This window comes from Centroberyx affinis, unplaced genomic scaffold (genome assembly GCF_046629955.1).
Source record: "Centroberyx affinis isolate AG114_WGS23_722 - 3 ecotype Tasmania unplaced genomic scaffold, CSIRO-AGI_Caff_v1 ptg002694l_1, whole genome shotgun sequence".
NCBI lineage: Eukaryota > Metazoa > Chordata > Actinopteri > Beryciformes > Berycidae > Centroberyx > Centroberyx affinis.
In genome coordinates, this window is record NW_027280872.1 from 83,127 (window position 1) to 97,833 (window position 14,707).

Sequence of the window (14,707 nt, forward strand, 5' to 3'; positions counted from 1 at the left end):
AGTGCCCTATCACTGCTCCACTTGGTAAGTTAATATTTGGGAGTTGTCCTCTGCTTTTACGATGGACATCTGGGTTACATTTGGTGTGTGTTTGGCTGTGGATGGGGCTATGTGCGCACATGTCCGCGTACGTATGTGTGTGTATCTGCCTGGTGAGGAGTGGATCATAGTTGCAGTGAATAGGCTCAAACGGCATTAGAGAATTGATTACCGGTCCCTGAGCGCTGATAGACTGCAGGCTGAGAGTTGAGCCCCTCTAATCAATGGCCTGTGTATGGAGCATGCCTGGAAATGCTGCAACTCATCGAGACAGGAGGGCAGCTCCACTGGCTTCTCTGATAGCAAAGTATCTCTCATAATATATAATATCATAATTGAAAAGGCTCAGGTGGTTGGAGCATGGTGCTGGCAAACATCAAGTTGCTGGTTGAGTTCTGGCATGAGGCAGTCATACTTGTTTGCTTAATCTTTCTACGCTCAAGGGAATTGGCTTCATTGCGAAGTTGGCATCTGTTTTTTCTCGAAACAAGAATGAATACCTGCAGTTCAAAGCCTGAAAGTGCATACTACTCTATTTATGCAGGTCTCCAGTGTCAAGATTACACCATTCTCCCCTTGTTCTGTTTCATGGCTCGGTGTTTGGATGAAATACAAGATGCAAACATTTCCCAGGAGCAAAGGAAAGCTGGAATCATATTTTACAGTAACAGAAAAAAAGGCTGCTTCGTAGTTTCTTGGGTGGTTTTCCACGATACTCTGTTGCTTCCATATTATCCATACTTTCTCCCTATCACCAACCTCAGCATTTTAATAAGCGCACGGTGCTCCTTAGCTCCTCATTTTCTCTTCCTTAATTGCCTGGCACAGTGGCCAGGACACAATAACCAGGGGTTACCCTCTGACCCCAAGAGACATTCCTCTTAATGAGATATGGCCTCATATCTCAGTATCACTGCATAATGGAACCCAAAGACTATGGAGCTGAATGGTGCAAGAATGCTTAGCATGCCATGTTGATGTGGAAAACTGAGATCCGGTTTGCCACAGATACTGTACATGAGTGACATTTCATTCTGTGTAACTTAATGATTGCCCATTGTCCTTTTGCTTAGGGAACATTGAAATATTTCCACTAATTTCACAGAAGTACTTAAATCTATACACTGATACAAGAATATACTTAATTGACCCTAACCTACAATACACATGGAAACGTGATTAGAAGTTAATGATGAACATTTTCACTTTTTGGCATGTAGCCTATACCTCCATAGTTCACTACAGTGTGAAAACGAAGTCAGGTGAAATTTTCAAACATGATTAATTTTCATGTTTTGAATCTAACACACTGTAACAAGGATTTTTCAGTGGTTTTTCAATGCTTGTTATACTGTGCCTTTCTTGTCAATAAAATTGGCATGAAGTGCATCTCAGTGGCCGTTCTAATGGAGCATAGACTCCGCTTCAACGTATGAAAGCATAGTGTGTGACAGGGTTTATTCTGCTGTTTTGGCTTGCCACAACAAGGCCATCATCTGCAACCACAGAAGATGTTTTTTCCCAACATAGTGCTATTTCGGCAATCAGGAATTGAAAGTAGTTTCCTGTGAATTTTATTGTAATCTACATCAGTAAATCATCTGGTCTGCCAGTGTGGAGGATCATCTGCTACTTTATTGGATAACTTCATAGGTCAATTTGGTCTGTCTGTGTGATAATTTGTTTTCTCACAAAAACGCACCTTGAGCTTGCACTGAACCACAAGTTAGTTTCTATCTCTCCATAAAAATAATGAGCCAATTGCCTCCGTCCCTGATCCAATGTGTGCAGTAATATCTATGAATCTAAGAAAACCTCTCTCTAAGATGAAACAGCTGCCAAATGTGCAAGTCAGAGTACATTACAAACCAAAACTATCACCAGTGTTGGGGAAGCTAATTTGAAAATCTAGTTTAATAAGCTACCACTTACTTCACTTTGGAAGAATATGAACTAGAGCAAAGCTCTTGAGAGAAATACAGTTTTATTAATGTCTAAGTTACTTAGAAAAAGGAGTTAAAACTTTATATTGCATAGCTACACCTGCAATGCCGTATATATGTCCAAACTCCAACAGCTGTCTGCCAGAAACAAGAGTCTGGACGCCAGCACAAACCAAACGAGCCTATCTGGGTTCATCACAGGAACAAGCAAAGGAAAGTTTACTTTCTTTTGTATGTATGTAATGTCCTTCACTACTACATTTTCACTCCAGAGACTAAACCCACACCAAGCAACTCAGTTTGGGTTCTTCAAAGACTGGAAGGAATGTTAGCTTCCTGTTATAAACTTAAAATAAAAGTTGTGTCATCTGTTATATTAAAATAGTTTTTAGTTGCGGTAGTTAACTAAACCTCAAAATGACAACAAGTAATAAACTACTAAAAACACTATCCAAGTGTGAATTTAGTTGAACCACCACCAAGCTACTGTAAAGTGCAGTAAAACTATTAGTAATTACATGTAGTGAGAGTACTCACAACAAGTGTGTACTTTAAGGAAAATTATTATTTAAGGAAAAGTAAGGAAGGAAAAGTAGTGATTGCAGTGATACGATAAGGCTTTGTCATGGTCGTGTGCCAGTTCATAAGCAACACTAGTCACTCTTCAGTATGAGAAACTACAAAAAAAAAAAAAAAAAACTCAGATTCTCAGCACATAGTTGTGACTGGTGGATAGATGCTGAAGACATTCTCCTTCCTGTTCCTATGGTAATGAATCAGGCAGTTAGTTGATCAGTGTAAAAATAGGAATCCTTGTTAACATGACCTTACCAATTAGTAGCATGTTAAGTCAGCTGCAAGTGACGCACTGTCCCTTCTCTTATACAGCGGTAGCCATTATAGAAGTCCTCCTTTATGTCTCTATGATGCAGCTATCCTGCAATAGTATGATGATGACAGATGATTCTTCAGTTGAATGTTATTCAGTAGAACAAAATGTATTATATGTTAAATCCTAATATCTCTCAACCAACAAGTTACCAAAGCGTTCCTTGTGCCAACAAATTTAAAGAAAGCAAGATTTTTCTTTTCTTAAGCAATTCCTTTACAGGATGGAGCCAAAGTGCAGCAAGGTGTGAGATTCACCGTGGTTACTTGATTTTTTGTGAATTTTGTGAAATGAGCACAAAGTCTGATTAAGTGTTATGGACATGAATTTTATGAAGTTCCTCCATCACAAATTGGGTTCTGTGAGAAAAGCATGAATTGGACACGGCATTTTCAACTAATGGTTGGCTAATGATTAAGTCTAGCAACTTTGGTTGAGGTTAGGACTAAGGTTAATGTGGCTAATGTTAAGGTTAGGAAACGAAAATCAATTTTGGTTTAGCATGGGTTTGTCTGTGGGTTACATGACCCATAGACAAACCCACCTGTGTATGCCCAGGTAGGTCCTGGGTTAAGGATGGAACTCAGTTAAAGGATAAGGCTGGTGTTTTTTAATGCATTGCTTACCGTCAACAAATCCTATGAAATTAACAAAATCAGCAATGATTTTGTTTTGCCAACAAGTCTCGTCCATGTAGCCGGTGCCCAATGCAGCCATGTCCCCGCAGCCATAGAACTCCATTGTATTAAATAAACGATTAAAAACACGTCAAAGAGCCATGCCGTTGCTCTGGGCAACATATTTCATCATCACGATGCACTGGGCCGGCTGACTTTTTCCTCAAACAACTTAATAATGCATTAAAAAACACCAGCCTGATTTTTAAATACCTGTATTTTTCATATTTTGTGGTCATGAATACGAGTTTGTATTGCAGAGCCTGGTCATTTGTCATCAGCACCATCACTGTCTCCAATGATGGAAACCTGAAAAGACAAGTCCACAATCACATACCATCTGCACTGCTAAACCAGTGTTGTTCACACACACATACTGTACATTCATACACATAGAAGCCCAGAGTGTTTACTTCACTTTCAGAGATGAGAGCAACCTGTGAAATTCCTTAAATCATTTATTTTCACAAACAACTCACCTTTAATTACAATCAAAAACTCAACTCTAGTTGCCAAGGGAGGGAAGTCCAACACCTCCGACACGCACATGAACTGTCTCGGCATGGGTTCGAATCCGGCTCACTGCCTTTCTGAGACAGGCCTCCCCTGTCTTCTCCTGCCTGTCCTGTCACTCTTCACTAACCTATTCAATGAAGAAAAATATTAAGATGCCCGGTGGTGCAGCCAGTTGGTGCACCTGCCATGACTCCTGTTGAGTCGTGAAGACCCCAGTTAGCATCCGGCTCCTGTCATGTCTCTCATGTCTACCCCGCCTTTCTCCCACTTTCCTCCCCTCGTTCTCCACTGTCCTGTCCAAAAAAAAGCTGAAAAACCCTTGTAACACCGCATTATGTAATAACTCGACAAAATGTAATAAATTTTCACTTCATTATGTAATAACACCCGCATTTTGTAATAATCTGTCGCATTTTGTAATACACAGCCTAAACGCAATATGTAATACATTTCCCCGCATTTTGTAATAAATTATTACATATTGCGGTGGTTATTTGTCATCCACAGTGGCAATTCAAGGTGCTTTACAAAGATTAAAATATTTATAAGAACAATGAATAAATAAATGGTGGTGTAGATAAAAACAAGATTTAAAATAAGTTTAACATTTTTTAAAGAACTCAAATAACTCAGCTTAACTAAAAGCATCCATGAACAGTGTGGTTTTGAGTCCTGATCAATCAATCAATCAAGTTTTTATTTGTCACGTGTAATCATTCAGGTACAATCACAGTGAAATGTAATCCCATCAGTTCTGATTTACATACATTTTGATACATAATGCACTGTATTAATACATTTTCATCATAAAAAGGTGCAACTCCCGCATTTTGTAATAACCACCACAATATGTATAATAATAGTAATAATGTAATAATTATTTATAAAATGCGGGGAAATTTATTACATATTGCGTTCAGGCTGTGTATTACAAAATGCGGCAGATTATTACAAAATGCGGGTGTTATTGCATAATGAAGTGAAAATGTATTACATTTTGTCGAGTTATTACATAATGCGGTGTTACAACCCTAAAAATATCTTTATTAATGGAGTGGGAATTCCCATCTCTTTAAAATACAATAAACGTGATTCTAAACAAGTAAGACTGCAATTATCAGTTGATGCAGGGTTGAACCCCCCCTCTTAGACCCTACCGCCTCAAATGGGACTCAAGTCTATGGGAATGGGAAACACTTCATCTTTCACCATCCTAAATCAGCTTAAACTCAGTGTGATGTGAAATGTACAAGGGAGAAAACGTACCACACTATTCATAAAGGCAGTCTCAACCGGCCTCTGTTCTATGGAGTTCATGTCTTCATTGCTGGCCGAGGGGAAGTTTGCACCTTCGGGAAGTCACCTTCAGAAGAGTATTTATCATTTGTCCCTGGATCCGTTGCATTTCCTTTAATCTCTTCAAGTACCGTCAGTATGCGGCTGAACATGGCCGCTCCCCCTGGTTCTCGGGGATTTGCGGGCTTCCTTGTACTGCAGCGCTGGGTATTCACGGGTCTGCTTGTGCTGCAGAACTGGGGAGGAGCGGTGGGTGGGAGTTCATCCTCACTCTAAATATCAGATTCTTCACTTGAAGAGTTCAATAGTTTCCTCGTTGGCCGGCAAATGCATTGAGGAGAATATTAATTTGAAAAGCGTTTAAGGTTGTTAGCCGTGTCATTTAGAGCTCGCCTGTAACTGGTGTCAATGTAGTTTCCGTTCCTCCCAGTCATTTTTCAGTGTTCTCCATGTAGTTCAGTTTTAACAATTACTATTGTTTTTGTTGTAGTTTGTAGTTGTTGTAGTCAAACCTACTAAACCCACCTTAGAATTATCTGCTGTCCCCACTAACAATGAAGGTCCAAATAAGAAAGCTATAGATAAACATGCTCTCTTTTTCTTCACTTGCACTTATTATACACTATTTTTGACTAGAATTATGTCTTAATTGCAGTGTGCAGAATATTTTTTTTTTCTATTTCACCTCAGCTGGAGTTTGATTTCATGCACCTGCACCAATACCTCATTAGAGTGCAATGAGCAACCTTTTTTTTTTTTTTTGAGTTTTTTTATAACTATTTCATACCAAGAAATGGTTCCTTCACAAAAATGTCACCTACAAACGATATAGTCAAATCTTTGTTTACTTAATCAGGCCATCATTGTGTTTTAAGGTAGATTTTGCGTTGCAAATTGAATGGGGGCAATGAAAACTACATTAGACATAGGATACAGGATGTAACTGTAAATGACAGCGATAATCTCCTTTAAGACAAAACAGGGATCCAATCCATTTCTTGCATGGGATAAATTGTTACATGTCCAAAATGATAGTCACTTCCCTTTCCCATTTATTTATTTATTTTTTTACTTCGAGGTGTGAGAATAAAGATGTCCCTCTGTCCCAGCGAATGTATTTGGGATGAAAGAAAAATCACCAAATAAATCCACAAACTGTTTTGAATGAATCATTGTTGCTGTATGACCCAACACTTGAAAAGATAAGTCACTGATGGAGGCAGAGAGAAGTTCGTAGAAAATTACTGAGGGTGACATAGCAAAATGTGTCAAATGCAATATTTCCCTCTATGTGTCCAATAAAAAAGAGATCAGTAGAGTCAGAGGCCACAAGAGAATCAAGAGAATGTTTACTCCTTTACTCCTTTACGAGGGCTGTTTGCCCTCGGGTTCATTTTGTTACGCCAGGCTTTGCAAGCATGAGGAACTGCTGGTGTTTTTTTGCATCTCGGTGCTGCACCTAGATGCCTAAAACCGCGGATCTGAATGCCATGGCTCGGTTTACAAATCCGTTCGCACGGATTTACACATCAAGTTTTTTTTTTCTACCATGTGACCCCAGAGGGGCTCCGTAGAAAGTAGATTACCTGACAAAGAGCACAGAATGTGCCTGATGAGTTGCAGCAGTACTGAACCAAGATTACTTTATTTCCATTCCATACAAAGAATGCAAAAAATTGTGCCGAACCTCCCTGGTCTGGTTTATGGTCATGTCTGGTCCATGTATGTAAAACACAAGGAACATTAGCTAGTATCAGGCTACAGTGTTAACAAGCTAACCTAAACATAAAGCATCTACTTGGGCAACAATTTAGTCTTCCTTGCTTTCCACAGAAAAAGAAATCATAACCGGTGGGTCATCTGTTAAAAATCTGCCGAAAGAAAAGTATTCTGCAATATCTGCAGCCGCTAAAAAACTAAATGAAATGCAGACAGAACATGACTGAACACAATGTTTTTAAATGACGGCCATTGCTTTTGATGTTCAACTCTTGTCATTTACATTTGAAGGCATTTTGCAATAAAAAATACCATTCAACAAAATAAAATAAACCATATCTACATGTAACCAAGTTGTTACTAAATTAATATTTAATATAATAATTATAATTAATTAATTCTAATTATAATAAAATAGTAATAAAAGTCCATGTGAGTTTTACCCGGTTCACTTGTAATTGTGCAGTGTGAACCTAAACAAACCAAATACAAAAATGCAAAACAATAAATGTTTCCAGTATGGTTGATTCGGACCAAACAAAATAAACTACAGTACTGAGTACTGCACCATGTATAGTGATGACAATCTGCCATTCTTCTGCTGGCTTAGCAAGCGACTGATAATGCCTACATGATGCTTTTGTTTGGTGTGATGAGTGAGGCAGCAGCATGTGACACAATTGATAATATCCAGTGTAAAATCTATTTTGAAATGGTAAGAAATAGAGTAAGGTTTCTGAAAAATCGAAATAGGCTAATGCAGAGTGCCAGAAAATGAAATTTTTCAATGGTTTCAATGAGTTTCCTTTAACGTATATTTAAGGATGGAAATTATGTCATTAAGGTGAGCACTGCTTGATGAAGTCACTCTCTCCCCAAATTTGCTCATTTGACTTTGATGTGTGAGAACCAGCTGCTACAGCCAATCAATTGCTGCCTGGTGTAACGACTCCCTCCCTTCCACACACACACACAATCAATAAATCAATCAAACCAACATTTGCCTGTGCCCTTTTTTCACACAATCAAAAGGGATTTGCTAATCATCTGCTCTTTTGTTTTGCTAATCTCTCTCTGAGGGATTAGCCCGTGTTACTGTCGCATGGAGAAACACAAGTCATCTGATTCTCTAAAACACTTCTGGGTCCATTTAGTTGTTCGGTGGTGTATTTTTGTCATTCCTGCGGATGATTGGCCAAATGCAGACGGATGATTGGCCAAATGCAGACAACGTGACGTCACACTGAGACATCACAATGAGATATTTCCAGCACAGCTACAATGGAATAGGAGAACTGTCTAAACATCAATTGTAAAGTCAGGTTTTGGTGTCAGTCCCTCAGAATCAAAGAACAAGGGCTTCTATCTAGACTCACCACTTGCACCGACATTAAACAATCATACAGGGAGAAATCCACCGTAGAAGAGGAGCGAGACCAATTGCTCCACCCACAGTAGCCTGAATAGACCTAGCCCCGACTTGGTACTTGATTCACTCCATTCATAATCACCAGTAAAGAAAATCTACTTTTGTAACCATAAGCACACTGTATGAAAGTTTGTCCTTTCAGTGGGCGGTGGATGACAGGTGATGAGCGTTGTGTCCAAAATGCTAAAAATTCAACTTAAAAATTATCACCCTCTAAACCATACATTTTCCCAATAGGACTTCTTTGCTGCTCAGAGTATGTAAGTCACGCTATAAAATATAAATAAAATATAAATAAAAAAGTCAATCAGTGCTGCCACCCATGTCCAGGAGTTATGGCTCGTCCCTATACATTAAATTGACTGCTATATAACTCCTGGCCACGGGTGGCAGCACTGAGCAACTTTTTTTATTGACGATTGTGTATGAACGTGTGTTGAGGCTCGAACCAACTGGACAGGACTCAGCTGTCAGAATGTATAATGTCTAGCAGAGAAAAATAGACCATAATGCAATGCAGCCACAAGACACGTTGCATTTTGAGTGAGGGACGCGACTCTCACCTTTTCTTGACTGGAAAACCTCTTGCTCTGCTATCACTATCCGCTAGCACAATCGCTCTTGCTCTCTCCACCTACATGTAAAACCAACAGCCGAAAACCAACAAGTTCATGCCCGTTCACTGGGGGATTGTCGAAAGGCATTCTGGGAAATGTAGGAAATCACAAACTGAAGTATAAAAGTAGACAGGTTGAGGGAAAGTGTTGTCACAAAAATAGTAAATGACAACACTTCATCACAAAATAACTCCTGGAATGCACTGAGCATCATAAATTGATAATATCTAACAATATTAGAGTATCTGAGGGTGGAACTTTCCTTTAATGCCGCACCTTAGCTGTTAAACATGTTAATAGGTTTACTTGGAAAACACAAGTGCTCCGGATACCCAGCACCACTTAAACTTTAATTTCTAGGCAGGAGTGCGGCTGCAATTTCATTTTGCTTATGTTGCAAGCCTCTCCGTCTCTCTCTATCCCTCTATCTTTCTTTCTCAATATCTCTCCCTCTCCCTCTCTCTCTCTCTCTCCATGCCCTTTTCAAAGCAGAGAGGCCCTCTCGGCTAGAGTGTCAATTAATGAACCTCGTTGTCTATGTTAATGAGTAGTAACATGCATGCGTGGAAAAGGCCAAGTGAGTTTTCAGTCTGTCAGAGTCCCACTCGGCGCGTCACACGAAGATCGTTCTGGAAGGTGGGCGTGTTTGTTTTTCCACGGTTCCTTGTCTTGCCTTGCCCCCGCCAGTGCTGGAAACGGTAATATCATATAGTTAATGCCACCTTATGAGAGTTGCACAGCTTTTTGAATGTTAAGCACTTTCTTATTGAATTGGATGTTTGCTAATAAATCACATGGCGCCGGGGGTTGGCATGATTCACCCTCTCCTTCTCTTGGGGTAATTCTACCATGCAACACTCAGGGGAAGCAAATTTGCATCCATTCCATGACTAATTTAGCTGTTTGCTTTCATTGAGCTGGTGTACATATATTTCTCTCAAGACCCCCCCCCCCTGCCCCCCTCCCCCCCTCGTTTTTTCCCTTTCTCTCCGTTTCCTTTTCTTTCTCTCTTCACCCTCTCATTATGCATCTCTTTTGAGAATCTGTCAATATGGTATTTTACTGTCATCCGTAAAATCTACCAGTTCAGACAGAAAATACATTTTTATTGGATTTTGTTTTTTTCAGCGGTGTGGAGGAAACTGTGATGGTGTTGGGGCTCTGTTGATTGCTACAGATGAAATGTTGAATATCTCTGACAGAGTGTGTGTGTGTGTGTGTGTGTGGGGGGTAGTTCACTGTCATGTGAACAAGGCATTCGAGAAGTACAACTGAAGTGCTGTTACAAAATTGATACATACTTGGCTGTAGTATGGACAGTTGGAAATTAAGTAATTACATTAAAATGTCTGTGTTTATTTATCTTTGGATTGTGCATGTACACCCATCAAAAGTTTGGGGACACCTAGCTTTTGTTTAATAAATAAGCATGTTTTCTTTGTCAGTTTGCAATAACTTAACCCCCAGAAAATAAAATTATACATGGAATATTTGTGACACAAACACTAAAACAATTAAACTATACGTTCATCTAAGTTCCTCTGCCATGACGCTCTGCTATGAAAAACCTTCTCTTCATACCAAAGAGACACTTTGATGAACATGAAGCTGAGTGTTGAATGAATATATCCAAAATATTAGTAAATAGCTATTTTATGTTAACAAAAGCATTGTAGGCATTTGTTCCCATTACTTCTTAATTGAAAGATAACAGAGAAAATCAAATAGTTCTTTGAAAATTTAGAAAAGGGATAGTGTCCCCAAACGTTTGACTTTGGACAGTATAATACCATAAAATGCCAATTGAGGAGACCAAGGTCTACAGTTCTAGTGCAGTAGTTGTAGGACAATAGAGGCATTTAACTAAAAACTCTGCTGCCACAGTCAAAAGCAGCAACTTCACCGCTCTAGTCAGTCGACTAAAACGACTCCTTACTTGTGTCGAACCTTTTTCCATAGAGTGCTTTGTAATCTGAAGACAGGTTTATCGCCTTACATTGCAGAGAGTGACAAACTCCCGAATGCTCTTTGAATATAAACCGATGCGCCTCGGTCCCTAGACGGTCCGCTGAGATACGGATCAGTCTTTTCCCCGGGACACACACGTCGCCACATTAGCCGGCGACCTTTGACCCCAGAGGATTATTATTGCCACATGCTCTGCTGTATCGGACAGTGTAGTTAAGAAGCCCACGGTGCGGTGGATAACGGCGTGTACGTCAGGGTGTAGATCCATGGCCACACACAGGCAGGCGTGTGTGTGTGTGTGTGTGTGTGGCAGTGGGGTGGAAGGAATGTGACTGTGTATCTTCTTTTCTCCGTGGACAAAAGCTCATCCATGTTAATCAGAGCTTTGGCTCCTTTGCCATTAATGACAAGTCAGGTGAGAGGAGATGTCAACACAAGGCCCAGACACTCTACCTCCCCTCCCCTCCATCCATCCATCCATCCATCCATCCATCTATCTATCGTCCCTAATGAGTCCTCGCCCCCAGCCTCCACCGGCACCCCAGAAATTGGAGTCATGATTATGAATTTATATGAGTGTTTAGGAGTGGTGGCCGGCCCGAATGCCACTTTTGCTGGTGCAGAATTAATTTATTAAGCTGATGTTTCTTTTTTTTTTTTGGTGATTTGGAGCTGGTTTGAGGGGGTTGAGCAAGGGAAAATGATAATGGGAGATTTGGGTGGGCGGTCGGAAGTAATTCTTAAAAGTTGCGAGTTCTTTTCGAAGAAGAATAAAAAAAAAAAGACATTGATGAATGAGGGAATAGTAAAGAGGAAAAAGATTGATTTGTGATATTTACATTGTGCTCAAAGCGTTTTACTCTGCAGGAATGCTATTTTGTTTTTTGACTGAAAAATATGAATCCTAACAATTATGCAGCTTCCCCACAAGGATCATTAAAGTTTCATCACAATCTGTCCTATGGGACGATCAAGCACTAAAATTAGAGAGAAAGAGAGTGAAAATGATGCCAGACACGATTCTGACAAAGAGCAGAACACACCGAGAGTCCTGGGTCTGATTCACACACTGGAATACGACTGTTTCCATTTTACTGCCCGACAACCATAAAGGGAGTTATTGCCATCGTTCATCATTCAGGTCATCAAGTGGGCCTTTCATCTCAGCCTTTCTCTTCAATGTTCAAGTCAAGACGGATAATATCTGCTCTAGGTTCGATATTGTCCCTGACCCCTCCTCCTTTTAAGTTCGCCGTCATTTACTGCTGCGCCTGTGCTTCAAAACCTCCACTTAACCTGAACGGCTGTGGGCCAGATTGCTTTTCTCGCACCTAGCGGTGTTGTTTTAATATTTAGCTTTGTGCGTTTAAGGTTTGAGCTATGGTTTCATTTCGACTGAATTGGGAAAATAAATTCTGATCAAATTCAATGTTCTGTGAAATATACACACCCAGATAAACACACGCGCAGTTCAAGTGCACACGGACCTGCTCGCACGCATATGACAGCGTATTGCGCTGAGAGAATAAAAAAAATGGAGCTGGAACGACATCTGGAAAAACACCTCCTGTGACAGATATATTGTCACATATGTGATAGATGCATTGACTTGGCAGACGGCCAGACTGCCTCAGGCTGTGACAGGCTGTGCTATTATATAAAAAGCAAGCGAGCCTGTTATTGGAAGTCAGCTTCAATGTACACAGTAGCATTCTTTATGATCAAACTATTTGTAAAGGCTGCAACTCGCTGCAACAGTTATATATCTGTCTACAATCTAAGAAAGAAAGGTGCTTAACACGACCATATAGTGATTCATAGGTCCTAACTCAATGCTACAGCTATGTATCTATTTACGAAGAAAGAAAGGTGTTTAACAGCACAAAATAGTGATTCTTTGGCTTGTACTGACAGCGGATCTGGGTTTGCTGCTGCATAAAACATCTTTCTAAGGGGTTTGTAAGTTTCTTTATTAGTATTCAAACAAAATCATTCCACAACTAATTAGGTATTATTAGACTGAATGTTTAAAGGTTCATTAAAGCATTTTGAACCCAGGCCATCGGTGGCCAGCTTCCAAAAGACAGATGCCAAGAACACTTCAACACTAATCAACGCAACGTTCCTGATTGGCGGCTTTAAGAGCGATCAACACTGAAGAACCACGGTGTTGTTGTTCTTCCCCATGTAACTGCTTCAATAGAAATAACTGTTTGTGGAGCCTTAGAACCTCTCTTGAACAAAAAACAACCAAAAAAAACACAGAAGGACTGTTTGGTTCTATATGGAATCACCAGGTACTAGTGTTGCATTCTGTACCGGTAATTAAAAAGTATAATGGTACTTTGTTGTGTTTCCGGTCACTTTTACAATCTCCAACTTGCATGAAATTCACATTCACTGATGTAAATCTAAAAACTCAAGTATGATTGTGTTGTTTTTTTTGCAGGGAAAGTTGTGTGTCAGCAACAGAAAACAAAAACAGAAAACAAAAACAAAGCTTACTTTTACTTTTAGGTGTTGTTACATGTTATTATAAGTCATTTTACTGTTTTAGTCTTGTTTTTTTCTGCTGTAGTTTGACAGTTGAAACCATGATGCATGGCCTTGTGTCATTATGAAAGTCAAAATTTTGGTATCATGACAACTACTACTAGGTATCATGGAACCGCTAATGTTCTTCAAACACAACTCAAAAAGCAAGATTAATTTTCAAACAGTACTTCAAATACCAATGGTTACACAAGACACCCAAAAAGACTGTAAGGTGAAGTTATACACATGTCAGATGAAACACAACTCCTTGCGGCGGGGGAGGCGCGGCTGCTGTAGCAAGACAACGATGTTTTGTCATCAATGAAAGCTGTACCGCTTTTTAATGTGCAGGGTGAGGACACTGTAGTTAAATAGATCTTGTGGTGCACAACGGAGAGTTTTCAAATTTGAACAGCAGTCTGTACTTTTCCCCCTCATCTCCCTTTGTCTGTCCTCTTCTCCTCTCTCTTGTTCAGTTCCGGTTGTACAAAAGATAAACAAAGAGACAGGAGTTAATATCAGTGAATATATTTAAATATTTATGTTTTATATGTTTAAAACTGTAAAGTATACCATACAGTTTGTGCTCATCACTCCTCATCTGTCTCTGTACTGTAAAAGAATACTGATGGAAATTATTATGTGGTTTTAGTCCCCTGTCATCTCACATATTCTTATATCTGTTGCTCTGAAGACTAATCTTCATGTATAGAGTAAAGTGGCATAGTTAGTAGGGGCAAGATGACCATTAGTGTAAAATTATATTGAACACCAACCTAAATCTTCACATCATGTAACTAACAGGGTTCCCACAGGCCTTGAAAACCCTTGAAAGTTTGGGTTTGGAGAAGGCTATAAAAGTTTTCGAAAATGAATCTATGGTCTTGAAATAACTTTATTTTTTAAATTAAAATATAGCACCCAAATTCAGCAATAAGCCTCTCAGCTCTCTGAACCTCTCTCCGTCCTAGGATCAACACTTCACATCATTTGGAAAACCCTGTGATTGCACTGATATAGCAGCAGTTTTAAAATCATTTTAAAGCAATGTCGTTTTCAAATTCTCTGAACTACAAAGG

The 14,707-nt window shown here is 39.6% G+C and overlaps 1 protein-coding gene across 1 annotated transcript in view; it reads left to right on the top strand.

Annotated features, from left to right (window-relative positions):
- The window catches only part of ksr2 (kinase suppressor of ras 2), a 96,526-nt gene that overhangs the window by 32,249 nt on the left and 49,570 nt on the right, over positions 1-14,707 (top strand). The gene's annotated exons all lie outside the window — the stretch shown is intronic.